We start from the raw sequence: 16,435 nt of genomic DNA, 5'->3' as shown, positions 1-16,435 counted from the left end.
TAATTACATTTCACATATGCCCGTTCGAGGAGCGCGCCCGATCGAGGTGAGCACACAGATTCTCAAATTAAAGTCCGCCCAAAGTTTCGAGCTTCAGTAAAATATCGCGAATATGTCATTTCAAATTTGTCATGCTTTTTTCGTTGCTTCCGCAACAGTGAGCTAGCCTGTTTTGTGTACTATGGTGGATCAGTACCTTCTTCTATTTATTTATTTTGTATAAGTCTATCGCAGCCTCAGATACTATTTCTCTGAAAAGCCACAACTGGTCTAAACTTATATATTAGTTAGTTGTGGCGTTTCTCTTGGCTTCGTGTTCTACGCCTCAAACCCACGACCCATCTGTTCTTAGCGGGTTGTCGTCAGGTCTGCCCATTAAATTCGGACACTTTTGTGACCAGGGAAATACGGTTAAGTCATCTCGGTGCTCTTCGTATCACGCACGTACACTGCGAACTGTGTGACACGTTGCATTGTCCTGCTGGTAGATGCCATCGCACAGGGTAAAAACAAAAAGCATGTAGGGGTGGACATGGTCCCAAAAGATAGATGTATACCTATGATGATCCACTGGGGCATCCATAATGACGATGGTAACCAGGGAATATCCTCTGGCATTGACCCTTCCGGCGATTGTTTGTAATCGCCGGTAATTGTTTTCAGATGCTTCCCGCCATATACGCTAATAGTCGTTGGTCCGATGGAGCATAAATCATAATACATTTGAAAAGGCCACCTGTCGCCACTCATTGGACGTCCAGCTGGAGTGTTGGTGCGTAAATTCCAGCCTTCATCACCGATGAATAGCCGTCAGCACTGGTACTTGAACCAGGTGCCTGTTGTGGTGGCGCGTCCGCAGCAACGTTCGGTGAACGGCATTGAGTAGACACCGTTTGTCACCCTTGGTTGACCTGGGCTGTCAGATGCACATCTCCTCAGCCGTCTTTCACCCCTGCCGTCTATTACCCGTTGTGCACCCCTGTTGTCACGGCGCCGGTTTTGGGTATCGCCGTTTTGCCACGCACGCTATACTTTAATCACGGCGGCGCGTCGACAATTCACAAACTTAGCCAATGATCATCCCCTTTTGGAAGTCAGATAAATCGCTCCTTTTCTGCACTACGACAACGATTGCTTTCTTTCGTTCGACCCTCCCCCCCTCCTACCCTCCACCAATACGATTTATATACGCTACACTTCTAGTGTTGTCCCCTGAATTCTATGAGTGATTATTGCACGTTGACGTCAAACATATGGAGTGGTTACATTAATCTGAGGCGGCATGACATTATGATCACCAACTTAATAGCTTGTTTGTCCGTCTTCGGGACGAAATCATCAGTGGTTCTGGGCATCAGGCATATCACAGTTAGTTGGAAGGTTTGTGGAGGTACTTGGTGCTGGATTTGTATGCACAGGTCGTGTAATTCGATGATTTGCGTATACCGTGATGGCACCCGGTAGCAACCCAGATAGGTTCCACAGGATCTACATCAGGTGCATTTGGTCGTAGAGTAATCAACGTGAGTTCACTGTAATGCTCCTCAAAACACTGTAGCACGCTTCTAGCTCCGAGACAACGACAATTATACTGCTGTATGATGACATCGGCGTCGGGGAAGGCATCAAGCATGAAGAATGCACGTGGTTTGCAGTTGTCAGCGTGTCTTTGATTACTGCCACAGGTCTCATGCAAGCACAGGATAATGTCTCCCATAGCATAATACTGATCGCACCAGTCTGCGAACATGGCACGCTGCACGTTTGGATCCACAGTTCACCTCGATGATGGTATTTGTGGATACGACCATCGACGTAGTGTAAGAAAAATGTGATTCACATGAAGAGGCGACACGTTTTCATTGAGCGACGGTTGAACCCTGATGGTCTCTTGCTCACTGCAATCGTAACCGACGATGTCGTTGGATGAACGTATGAACTCGTAGGTGTGGTCTGCTGCGGAGTTCCAAGTTCTACAACGTGCGACGAACGGTGTGCTCTGAAACACTTATGTGTGCACCAGAATTGGGCACTATCGGCAGAGGTGCTACAGATCACCATCTGTCCTACTTTACAGAGCAGACAAGCCTTCGAAACCCACGTTGTGTGAAGAGTCGTGGACGTCCATTAGCGCCTAGTGGTAGTTTCACAGTCCTTCTATATTTTTCCGTAGAGGGTCATGACAGCAGCAAGTGAACATTCGACCAGTTTCGTCGTTTCCGAGATGCTATTTAACTGGCTCTGTGTAATAATCTGCCCTCTGTCAAAGACACTTTTCTCAATGGATCTCACAGTTGGCGGCCAATATTTTCACTAGGGTGATGCTCCGTCCGTGTCTGCTCCGTTTACATACTTTTATTACCGGGTCACGTGCCAGAAAAGCCACCAGGAGGCTTCCAATTTCACGGTGGGTAGTAGTCATAATGATTTGTGCTGTAATTGAATATATCCTGCATGTCAGAAGACCATTGCGTCAAAATTACAAGATATACGGAAAAATGACAAATTTCGGTGGACAGAGCATCTGTCCAAATTTCGATCCGTGATATGCCCTCTAGCATAGTTTCACTAGGCGGCAGGCGTGTCAGAAAATTTAGACAAATCATCTGCTTCGTATAGTTCGAGCCTTTCAATAGGCAGCCCGCAACAACTTTTAAAGCGGGTTGTTATCGTGCCTTCCTGGCCGCTCCAGCGGCGACGTCACTGAAATGCACGTACATATTGGCGTTTGCTGCGTCACATACCTTTCTCCTGAAACTGTCCATATATTAGTGGAAACCGTAGAAAACTCCCTGGCCTTTACATTCAGATATAAAAACGCAGCGGGGTACATATAAGTTTGTAGAAGCGATCTCTTCCATATGTCAAAGAAGGAATGTCTCATGCGTTAAAAAAATATGTTTCAGATGTCACCACAGATTGTAATCCAAAGGACTGAATTTATGGCATCGTGAAGGCCATGAAAATGGTCTTTCCCTCTCTGTTCATTTCGCATGGTAAACATCACACAGAGTATGCCCTATCTCACATAATAAGACTATAATATACTGAAGCTCCAGCAGGTTCATCCCACATCCTTCCTATTTATTTGCTGGGAAACATCCTGTAGCAACACTGGAGGAGTACTGTTAGTGAAGTCTTGGTAGAAAGCATCTGTAAGAGATGTTGAGAGGACAGTAACGCACACTTCCTATCCACACATTAATCTTACACTTCTGCTGGTGTGTAACCTGAAATATACCATGAATTAGATTTAAATACATGCTGTCTATGAAAATTTGCCATTTTGTCTCTTGCAAAAATGGTCTCATTTATTTGTCTTGAAACACGTTTTCCTAAAGCCGTCAAGAAGGCCATTAACATTCATGCGGCTATGTTCATGAAAAGAATACTCCATTCAGGTACCTCGTAAGTCCAACGCAGGTGAAAATTTAACCCTTAACTACTCTAGTGAAATTCTCATACACTAATAATCTTGTGGGGTCTCGGAGTACCCCAATAAGAAAAGCGAAACTGTAATTTAAGGAAATTTTATTTTGAATTGCACTTTTATCACTGAATATGATAACCATTTTTACATATTTGAGATATGATTACAAACAATTTTGGCACACTGAAAATCTGTGGTTGGGGCAAACATGTTTTGAGCATTTTGCACACACTATTTTGGTTTTCTTGTCCACATTTCTTGTGCACATGTAGCATCTTGCTTTCCTCATGGGTTCTGGCTCTGAAAATGTTGAGGTAAGAAGAGTACCACCAAGTTTAACAACAACGTCTGTCAGTTCACGAGAAAGGGGTCGGACATCTTGACGTTGTATATGCAGGTCCACTAAATCCATTCCAAGCTTTTGTAGCAATTCTCTTCTTTTTAAATCATTTGTTTCATCACGTTGTTTGGTGCACTGAAGCAAGACAGCAGCATTAACTCCTACTATGTTTAGAATGGCATAAAATATAGACATTGGCCATCTGCGTGTTCGCCGTGATAACGAATAGTTGGCGCACATTTGGTCCAGTGCGTCCACTCCTCCTTATGTGGCATTGTAAACAATGATCATTTCAGGTTTTTTCTGTTGATTACTAATTTTCTGATCGTGATGCATAGATGAAAGCAACACAACAACTCGACCTTTCCGAGGAACATAAGAACAAATTGTCTTTCCTTCGCTATGCCCTAATAATGCAAATTCTACTGGGCGCCGTCTGTTTGGTTTGAATTCTTCTGGGATATGCGGTTTGCTTTGCTTTAGAGTGCCTAAGACAGTCAACTTTTTGGCTTCTAGTTGATCACAGAGTTCAAGTGACATGAGCCAATTGTCTACTGTCACATGTCTATTGCTTCCCTCAATTGGTGTTATTAATTTCAAAACATCCTGTGTTGGAATTGATAATGTACTTTTATTTGTCCATTTTCCTGTGTAAACAAATGCATTGCATAAATAGAATGTTCGTGAGTCACGAAGGCACATAACTTTGAGGCCGTATTTGGCTGGCTTCTTGGGTATATACATGCGAAATTTGCACCTACGACGAAAGGGTACTAACATTTCATCGACTGTCACGTGCGCTCCTGGAGCATAATACTTTTGAAATTTGTTTATAAAGAGTTCCCAAACATCTCTAATAGCAGCAAGTCTTCATCAGCGTTCCTAGCATCTCTTGTAGCAGCACAATCGAATCGCGAACAAGACAAAATGAATAAAAATCTCTGAACGCTCATAGTGGCTCGAAACACATCACGACCAATTCTATCGTTAGCAAAAAAACCAACAACATTTTCGTGATTGGATTTCATTACTCCAGATAAGTAAAGCAGACCCAGAAATGCTCTCTGTTCTATTATATCTAGCGACTTTACGAACGCTGGCTTAGGAGCTCTGTATTTGTTTGACATGTCATGTATCTTGACATTTGTATTGGTGAGTATTAGTTGCAATAAATCTTCACTAATGAACAGTTCCCAAGCAGATACTATTTCAGTTGAATCAATAGTTCTTGCTTCACTTTTACCACCTGTAAGATGACAAACTATATTGTGAGCACGGGTACGAGTTAGAGGAGGAGCTTCTTTTGACCACATGTAGCACTGTTTTTTTCCAAAAGAATATTTGTCAGTGGAAGGTCTAATACACGCCTCATCATCTGATTCTTCACAACTACTTTCTGATCATAATCACTTAGTATAAATTCATCCTCATCTGCTGTGGTTTCCTCATCAGATTGCAAAAACGCAGGATCATTCACTATTCTTTCCAACTCGTCATCTGTTAATGACATCGATGATGCCATTCTGAAAAATAATGCACTCGTAGTCACACAACCTTAACAATTAACGTTATCATGTAAAGTATGCTGTTTTCGAAGTACTCTAAGATATCAGTCGCGTAAAACACTAATTGAGATAGTCAAAAACAACTTACGTTAATACTCTGGTGGGGTATTCTGAGACCTCTTTTTCTTTATCTCACACAATAGTACTGGAAACACCGCATTCAACACTCCGCGTTAAAAGGCAGCACTTCACTGAGGATATCGAAGAACACAGGTGCAATCTATCGTTCCGTTCACGTACTATTTATTGTATTCTATCGTCTGGGGTTCTCCGGGACCCCACTAGAGCAGTTAAGGGTTAAAGAGGAACTACCTACAAATGTATAAAAATGTCACATCTGAACACTCTGTAGGAACGTACTGATGCCGAAGATACAGCGAGGGTATCAGCAAACTGAATTTTATCGATGGTTACACTCTTTTAATTAACAGAACGAACTTTTTGCTATTATTTGTAAATTGGTTACGTTTTATCTCGAAACGCGTTGACGTAAACGTTAATTAATTACTCAAACACTAAGGATTTTTTCACATCTTCTTGGATGGACTAATTTGCGTGTTCGCTTTGAGGAATTCAAACATTTACCTGAAGCGAGTTAGGGAAATCACGTAAAACTGAAATTGGGATAGCCGGACGCGGGTTTGAACCGTCGTCCCGAATGCAACTCCAGTACGGTAACTACTGGACCACCTCGCTCGATACCTTTATAGATTAACAACTGACGAATGTTAGCCAGTAAGGTCCTCTATTCAGCAAACGTACGTCGTTTGATGCCAAAATACTGTATTTCTTCTCCTTGACGTTGTAACTGAAAAATTTTGATACTTTTTCGGCTGTCCTTGAATTTTGGACATTTCTTTTCCAATTGTGAGTGGATTAAGTGCAGTTATACCTTTGAAATTAATGAATGGAAGCGTACCTTTTACATCACACTGTGAAATTTGCGAATTCAGAACAATCATTTCCACCATTTTATAAAACACTCTATGTCATTAATATTTTCACTTTCTGTCCATTTCATAAAGAGATCTCACCACGTCAGTTTTATCTACGACACCCATGTGTTCACAACAATCGTGTACAATAGTCAGTACCCTCACTTCAACCATTGTCCCATGTTTCTGGGTACTGGACACACTGCGTACTTAATTTTCATGATAATAAGAAAGAAAGTGAACTGCACTTTTGCCCACCCAGATTCAGTGGCGAGGAGAATTTATCTTCTTCCTCGTTACCACATATTGCACGTTATGTTATATTTTGTGAAGTACTACTACATGCCAGAGGAGTTCCGGCATTATTATTCCGCGGAGTACTACGCATCATATGCTCTTCATTGCCGTCACTGCATTCAGATAGCGTATCAGTACCACTTGGAAAATTTTCTACTTGAGCACGAATTTCTTCGTCTGTAAGACGTCTTCTATAATAGGTAGTCATAGCCTGAAACAAAACAAAATCTTACTAAGTTCACTAATGTTTTACAAGTCACGCATTATTAATTTTAGCCGGCCGGTGTGGCCGCGCGGTTCTCGGCGCTACAGTCTGGAACCGCGCGACTGCTACGGACGCACATTAGAATCCTGCCTCGGGAATGGATGTGTGTGATGTCCTTAGGTTGGTTAGGTTTACGTAGTTCTATGTTCTAGGGGACTGATGACCTCAGAAGTTAAGTCCCATAGTGCTCAGAGCCATTTGAACCTTATTTCTATTGTTTTCATAAAATGAAATGCCATATTCTTTCCGGTAAGGTTAGATTTTTGTTTACGAAAGGTCTTGAAAACAGAGAAAGCTATAGACATCAAAGCAATGCATCCGGAAGTCAGTGTAACCTCACCTTGTTAAATCTCTGGCCTGAACCTAACGGGAGTGCTAAGTGCCAATAACATTTTACTTTATGAGTATATGTTGACTTTTTTTATCAAAATTAACATTAGTATGTATACAGGTTGCTACTTAAAAATTATCACTCACCTCACTTCACACATGACGTTACTTGTATTTGCGTAACCTTTCAGCATTGTTTCACGCATCAAGCATCCATTTGCAATGCAGCTTATCACATTTCAGGCTGATGTGTAGGCTTAAGAATGGCGTACAGCCTGTACTGACATTCTGCGTAGGAAGCACAAACTGTATGTGATGGCACTTTTCTGTCCCTACAGATCTAACGAGCTGCTGGATTACATAATTCCATACAGAATCTGCCAGGACGCTTAATACCCGCCAGGTCTGCCTGTCAGTTAGTTATATGTTACACATATTTTCAATCAATGTCTCAACGTATTTTCCCACATGATACAAAAACTTATTTCGAACTGTTCCGAGTCCCCTGCAAAATACCACACCTGCATCTTACTTCAATTTTATTGCAAGCAACAGAAATACAACTATCCTTTAGCATTTCCAGTACAATGCACAAATTTATAAGACACTGTTTAGGAGCTCCTTAAGATTCTGTTCCACACTCGTTATGTAAGACAAAGTTCGTTCAGCAAAAGTACAACCATCTCGAATTCAATCCTGGGAAGATACACACAAATATCATATGGTTCGAAACACGTTAGGGTAAGGATAGTACCAAGGTTAGAGCACACTGTTACGCCTGCTGTTTGAACTGACGCTAGGCAAAATCCTAAAATACTACCATATTTGTTTGCAAACCTTAGTAAGCAGGAAGGAACTAGAGGCAGAACGGGATACAGAGCAAAACAGGATTGTGCGGTTTTCTAGACTAGTGAATGTTGTAACCTATTGTAGCGACATGTAACTATGTCTCTGAATGGAATGAGTGACACCCATTTTGGCTTGGTTTGGATTGCGAGTTGCAAGTGAACGTTTGTCCTTCATTTTTCCAATTTCCTTTTCATAGCTTCCTGTGAATTTAAGAGCATAATAAGCTGTTGATTGGTAATTGTACTCCCTTAAATGGCACACAGTCTTAAAGTGCATGCAACTCGCTGTACATTAGTTATATAATACAATCAATTCCCTCAAGTATTACGTCCCATAAAACCAGTTAACGTGTAATCTGCTCCTGGGGTGGAACGGGACAAGACACAAATACATAATGTCCCATCATGTCTCAACATTTTTTGATGCAACTATATTTTAAACTACCTCTACATTTACATGCATGTTCTTCGAGTCACACTGAAGTGCCAGAGTCTTTATCGAACCACCTTCACAATAATTCTCTATTATTCCAATCTCGATCAGCGCGCGGAAAAAACGAACACCTATATCTTTCCGTGAGGCTTATTTAATTATGATGATCGTTTCTCCCTATGTAAGGTGACGTCAACAATATATTTTCTCATTCAGAAGAGAAGGTCGGTGATCGAAATTTCGTGAGAAGATTTCGCGGCAATGGAAAACGAGTTTATTTTAATTATGTCCACCCCAATTCCTGTATGATGTCAGTAACACTGTGTCCCCTATTTCTCTATGGTGGAAAACGTGCTGATTTTATTCGAACTTTCTCGGTGTACACCGTTAATATTGTCTGGTAAGAATCCCACGCCGATCGGCAGTACACTATTGAGGACGGACAAGCTTAGTGTAGGCAGTCTCTTTAGTAGATCGTGTTCTGCCAATAAATCACAGTCGTTCATTCGCCTTCCCCACAACATCGTCTGCGTATTATTTCCAAATTAAGTTGTTCGTGATTGTAATTCCTAGGTATTTTGTTAACTTTACAGAATTTAAATTTGATAGATTATCGTGTAACCGAAGCGGGATTCATTTTACCACTCATGTGAATGACCTCACACTTTTCATTATTTATTGTCAACTGCCAATTTTATACCATACAGATATTTTATCTAAGTCATGTTACAGTATGTTTTAATCTTCTGATGACTTAAGTAGAAGATAAAGGACAACATTCCCTGCAGAAAATCCTAAGACGGCTGCTCAGACTGCCTCCTAAAACAATTATACAGATAAGGAAATGCAGAAGGCCTATAAAACTACCTTGGAGAACACTGGAAATCACTTCTGTTTTATTGGATGACTTTCGGTCAGTTACTCGAACTATGACCTCTCTGACAGGGAATCACGAATCCCGTCACATACCTGAGACGATATTCCACAATCACGCAACTTGTCTACAAACCGCTCGTGGGGTACAGTGTCAAACGCCTTCTGGATATTTAGGAACACAGAATCAATTTCAAATCTCTTGTCAGTTGCACTCAACACTTTGTGTGGGTAAAGAGCTAGTTGTGTTTCGCGAGGACGATGTTTTCCAAATCTGTGTTGACTGTGTGTTAATAGACCCTTGTCTTCGAGATCATTCATTACGCTGGAACATAATATATGTTCCAAAATCCTGTTGCAAATCGAAGTTAGTAATATGGGCCTATAATTTAGTGGATTACTCCTACTGCCCTTCTTGAATATTGGTGTCACCTGTGCAGCTTTCCAGTCTTTGGGTACGGATCTTTGTCGAGCGAGCGGTTGTATATGATCGTTAAGTGTGGATCTATTGCATCAGCCAATTCTGAAAGGAACCTAGTCGGTATACATTCTTGATCGAAAGACTTGGTTGTATTAAGTGATTTAAGTTGTTTCAGTACTCCGAGTATATTTACTTCTATATTACTCATGGTGGCAGCTGATTTTGATTCGAATTCTGTAATATTTACTGCGTCTTCTTTCAAGAAGGAATTTAGGAAGGATGTGTTTAGTAAATCTGCTTTAGCAGCGCTATCATCGATAGGCTTTCCATTGCTATCATGCAGAGAGGTCATTCATTTTGTCTATTTACTTATTCTTTTCTCCTTACTTTTTCAAATGCCGCTAACTTGCATTAGAAAGAGTATTATTACAGTAATTGGATATTAAATGAATGGAAATTGCACTTTCATTCGTTTTATCTTCTGAAATGGGAGTTTAATAAGCATCCAAGGTGTTTAACGTATCCATATCAACGATGGAAGACACGACAGCAAAGCTGGGGAATAATCTTAACTACAGAGTTGACAAATCGAATGGGACGCTTAAAAACGTGTTCACAGCAGAATAAGAAGACGAGCACACAGATTTGACAAAGAAACTTCTCGAGCAGTGCACGGTTGGATTATAGGATTTACTGGTAGGAAATCTATGTTGCCTATTGGCAAACCATAAAATGCATATGGCGCAGGAGCGATGGTATTCAATAAAATAGCAGTAATTTTCTTTTAAGCATTAAAGATAATTGTTAAATTCTGAATATGGCATTAAAATATTTAAATTATTCTTCACGACGATATTTAAGTTTTGATACTCCTTGGTTTAAATTGTTCAAAATGGTTCAAATGGCTCTGAGCACTGTGGGACTTAACATCTGAGGTCGTCAGTCCCCTAGAACTTAGAACTACTTAAACCTAATTATCATAAGCACATCACACACATACATGCACGAGGTAAGATTCGAATCGGCGATCGTAGGGGGTCGCACGGTTCCAAACCGAAGCGCCTAGAACCGCTCGGCCACAGCGGCCGGCTATAAATTGTTCATTAACCAACTTTACGTAATGGTTTTAAGATGATCTTCGTAATAGTTTATACGTTTACGCAATAATTTGACAAAAAAGGTGCGTTATCCCATTCCTCCCCGTGAGTGGTGTAGAGCGTGAAACATGAAAGTATCTCTTTGAAAAATGTAAAAATAAATATGTAACATACAGTTTTAAGTAATTTTCAAGTAAGATACATTAGGTTATACTACGTGGCGATACCTTTAAATAGTGTTTTCTTTTGCTCCTCTGTTGATTGTTAAACATTAAATATCCAGTCCCACCCCGAGATCCACTACCAGTGAAAGTGATCAAGTCACGCCATCACACAAGGGACGTGAGTTTTACAGCTGACAGATATCTAAACAAACACCGTGGCTTGGGCGCTGTCCGAAGAGACAGGGTGTACACTGTACCCCTGCCCAACCCTCTCCCCACGAGTGCCTAGCTGTAAGCCAAATGCTTTTGTCGGTGCATCAACCATTTCCTTAGTGAATGCTACGTATTCGCTTTCAAGTCCAAATAAACAGACGCGCTCCCGAAATACATTAACGGAAAAAATTAGTATACCCATTTAAGGGTTTCCAGTTCACTCAAAATTTACTGCCGCAACAGTGCAAATGGATAGCTGCAGGTCAACAATGGTGTCTGTTCTTTTGGACGTGTTCGAAAGAACAGACACCATACCCATAAAGTATATTAGTACGTGGTGTACCCTACACAGCTGGCAATGCAGGCGCTGACTATGGCATCCATTCGATCGCACAGATGGGGAATACAGTCCTGGGATGCGTTTGCCAGTCTTGCTCGACCTGTAGTTCTGTAAGGACTCTTGGCTGACGAGCTGCACGAGTCAATTCTCGTCCCATTGTATCCTACACATAGGTATTGGAGACAAGTCCGGAGATCATGCTGACCAGGATAGTTGCACCACGTCTTGCAGGGCACATTGAGCTTCACGGGCAATGTGTGGGGGAGCATCATCCTGTTAGAACCACACATCACCTTCCTGGTGAAAGAAAGGCAAAAGAACATGTATAACAACAATCTGCACATACTGAGCGCTGGTTAGGGTCCCCTCCAGAAACACCAAAAGTTGTAGCTTATCGGACCCCAGACCACAAGGCCTGGGTTGGGCCAGTGTGTCTTGGACGAATGCACTGTAGGAACAGCGCTAACCAGGTTTCTTACCTGCAGGCAGAACCTGCTTTCTTCGTTGAAGACCAAGGTGCGCCATTCCAGCCTCCAAATGATCCTCTGATAGCACCAGTCGAGCCGGGCACGTCGATACTGTGGCGTGAGTAGAAGGCGAGATAGATGTGTGCATGCTCGTAGTCCCACTGCTAACAACCGGTTCACAACAGTTGGTGTTTACACATCTGGGCTCACAGGCTGTGGTAATGTACGATTGCTTCTGCTGTCCTTACAATACAAGGATACTGGTGGGTGTCTGTGCTGCGCGGACGTCCAGAACCTCCTCTACAGGTGGGAGAATGTTCACGTGACAACTGATACCAGAACCGTTGAACACTTGAGGCAGCACCTCCAACTTACGTGGCAGTTCTCCGAAAGGATCATCCCGCCAGCCGGAGGGCCACAATTTGAGACCTTTCAGACTTGCTCATTAGGCTGTAGGAAGCACAGGTTCATCTCTGTGGCATGGTTGGCCGCTTGCTTCACACGTTTGCCCCATACTGAGAATTCTCGCTATGAACATTCCCTATTAAAGGGTAGACGGAGATGGTGCTCTGGTGGCTATCCCACTAGGTTATCTGTTGTGAGGCGACGTTGAAACTATTATAAAATACATCTGTCTCCCATGCAGCATACGCCACCATCTGATCAAAATCGACTTCGTCTTTTCAGCTATACTAATTTTGTTTCCGGCAGTGTAATTGCCGTCCTGACACAAAAATGTGTGTCCTCTAATGTAATATTCTGGAAGAAGGTTTTAGTCACTCTGGTGCACAAATGCACAGCCTCTGCGAGCTTGTATTTATTTTGATTAATGATTTATACTGTGCTTATTAGTGGTTTTTTCATTAACTTTATACTGTCATATTAATTTATATGTTTCCACGATAACCATTCAAAATACCCGTTTAGTTAAATTTCACTGTTGCCTCGATGATTTTTACACCTATTTCATTTGAACTGCTTGATTTATTCATGCCCAACCTAAAATATTGTTTTATTATAATGTTAATGCCATTGCTCAGCCCCTCTTCAGTCCACTGTCACTACCGGGCTCTTATTTTTCTGGGAACGAACTCGTTCCCTTATTGGAGAATCTTCAGTCGCGCTACCTGTCATGGCTGAAAGGCCACTATCTACCCCATACAATTCCAGTCACTTATTGTGATCAAGAACTTCTGTGCTCTTCTTGTGATTTTGCTTACGCCGTTAGGGGCACTCGAAATCTGAATTCCTGCACCTATTACTAGTTTTTATTTCCGAAACGACACTGGACGCCGTTGTTGTGAACTGTGACGCCGCAAGGAACTCATTTGCTGCAAAAATTGCTATAAGACATCCTTAAAATTTTTACGCAGCCACAACAGGTCCTTCTGCAACCCTTTGCCGTCAAACGTCCTCGTACATCTTTCATATTTCCATGTTGTTTAGAAACGAGATTGATACATTGTAACCACTTCTTTTTCCAGTGTTTTAGCCACAGCCGATTGATGCTATGCCATATTTGGTGTCTTCGCGATATGAAATTATACACCAGCCACGTATATGAGCTGTCGCATTTTCAACTTAGCCTACTGCCTATTTTACACGGACTTTTTGTCTGATAATTTCGTACCTTCCTTACTCCGTCGCCTTTGATTCCTTTAACCGCCATCCTGAGTCCACTCGGCTACCCTGTGTAACTCGCCATTCACGGGCCGTCCCGAACCGCCACGAATTAGAAGTAGAGTTACACCCTACTAACCTACGTCAACTATCACCTGTGAATTCCCGTTATCCGTCACTGCCCATTGACCACTAAGCAAACCTGTACAATAGACCACTCCTTTGTCTGACCTACATCTCCGTGTTTCTGACTGGGGACCTATTTATCCGTTATCAGAGTTTGATACGTCACTTCATACTGGCATCAACAAATGTGTTTGCTGTCTGACTTCTTATCAGTTAATCATCCATCAGAACATACATTAGGATATATTAGGATAGTTATAAGGTTATTCATGTGAAACATTTTTGAAGGGATTCTTAAGTTAAATAGCAGTGTTTCTGAGTTAAATAGAGTATCTTATTACTAAATGGTCAAAGTCTAGATTCGTGTTACTAGTAATGGAATGGACTAACCTTATTGTCACATTTCTTTAAAGTCAGTACCGCCATGAGACTGTTGTTTATTTACAGTGTTACATGCACTTACACAATCATGATTTCGGCTTCAAAGTGCCATTATCAAGTGATTTCTTAAAGCAGATTAGAAAATAACAGTGAAATACGTAGCAAGTGATATAACCATATAAGGCTCCATATTTATAATGCTTACTTACAAGTGTTATACATTGCCTAAGATGGCATACTGTCGTATTAAAGTACGCTATTAGACACATTGTCTAAGAATCGATGTTTTGGCAGAGCCTACTGCTTTGTTTCATCACTGAGTGTACCATCTTGATTGAAAGACAGTTGGCTAAGTATCGAATTGTCTTGGTCAAACAAATTCCTGTTATAATCAGGTGACTTTTTATTTTAACCTTTGAACTCGGTGTCCGGTGGGATAGAAAAGGTTAGGAGAAATTTATTTTCTTTGGTAATTGATACATCTTTGCAGTACCTGTTTATCTTAGTATACAATGAAGTTGACTGCTCATTAACATAAACAGTAACAAACCTGTCGATAATATTGGCTGCATATAACAGTCCAGCTGATTATCGACGTTGTTTAAAGTACATTTTAGTAGGTAAATACAAAGCCCTAAGTTGTGTAATTTTGTCTCAATTCAGAATTAATACAATACGGTGCAATTACTTATTTTTACTCACTCATTAATTAACCAGTGAGGTTTGAAGCGATATTTAAGGTGTACATATCATCAGGCATGTAAATCCCGTTATATGTGGTACAACATTACTTAGGAATAAGTGCAAATAAGACAGGTATGTGAAACATGTATCGTACATAAAAGCATTTAAGCAAATAAAAGAACCAAACGATTTCATATTAAACAATACATTTAGATTTTACATAATATAAGGACTAGGGATATTCTAGTATTTGTTAACGGTTTATAAGATACAATTACAAACGTGAGTGCACCGTGATATTGATACATATGGTTGCAATCTTAGTGCTATAAACCTTATTTACATGTTATAGTAGTGACATCTTACTTATATGATGTAAAGATGACATAGTAATGTTAACAACTTAATCAGCTACCACATATGAAAGCCCCAAGTAGGTTAATTCCTATTTCTTAACAACAAAGAAAAATGTAACATTATTAATCATAGTTACATCTTAGAGAGGTAATAAACAATTGAGAAGAATCACAACGTCAAGCATACTATGAATCATTCATTGAAGACTGTAGGCATATGGAGTGTAAGTGTAAGGGGGGGAGGTGTAGAAGGATGGATGGGGGGAGGGTTACAAAATGACTAATGAAATGAAGAAGGAGCTATTATAGGGAGGGGGGCGACCAAAGGGTAACTAATAAAGGAATAAGAATAAAAATGTGAAGTGAATTTTTTTTTTTTTCTAATTAAGGTACGCCTATGGTAAATGGCCACTTTTGAATGTTAAAGCTAGGACGAAATATGGCATATGTTAGGGCATTGTGTGGGAATGATCTGTCCAAAGTGAAGGTATGGCTAACGTGTGTATCAGTATATTCTCTGTGTGGATTCATATATCCTAGTATTTTGTGTATGAAATAGTTGTGATACTAAAATTTATTCCATACACTTAGTTGAGAAGGTTTTATTGAGACTTACTCAGTTTGTCCTTTAGTTAATGATAGAAGTTTGGGGTGATGTATGGAGAGGGATATTGATTCCTAATGGGCTAAATGGTTCAAATGGCTCTGAGCACTATGCGACTTAACTTCGGAGGTCATCAGTCGCCTACAACTTAGAACAAATTAAATCTAACTAACCTAAGGACATCACACACATCCATGCCCGAGGCAGGATTCCTACCTGCGACCGTAGCAGTCGCTCGGCTCCAGACTGTAGCACCTAGAACCGCACGGCCACTCCAGCCGGCCCTAATGGACTACTTCCTCATACTGTCACTGCTGGAACGCAACAGTACAATGAGAAGGACCTCTTATACAGTAGCTGTCATAGCGGCGCCTTATTAGTTAGAGGGCCCACACAACATACAAGCAAGGTGTGCTGCCGACCTCCCTGCAAGAGCTCACATCAAAACAAAACATCGCCAGTGGATGTAAACATCAACAGATTTTCATCATAAACACGGCACTACTTCGTGAAAAGGCATGTAACTGAGATCCACCATTTGGAATTAATGTGACTACGTGTAGCACTCCGCCGAATCGATATTATAAGCACGCCAGCAGAGTCAGACTGGTGGTAAGTACCTACAGGTAGGACAGCTCTGGTCAAT

Source organism: Schistocerca piceifrons, chromosome X (assembly GCF_021461385.2).
Source record: "Schistocerca piceifrons isolate TAMUIC-IGC-003096 chromosome X, iqSchPice1.1, whole genome shotgun sequence".
NCBI lineage: Eukaryota > Metazoa > Arthropoda > Insecta > Orthoptera > Acrididae > Schistocerca > Schistocerca piceifrons.
Note: the sequence above shows the minus strand (reverse complement) of the source record.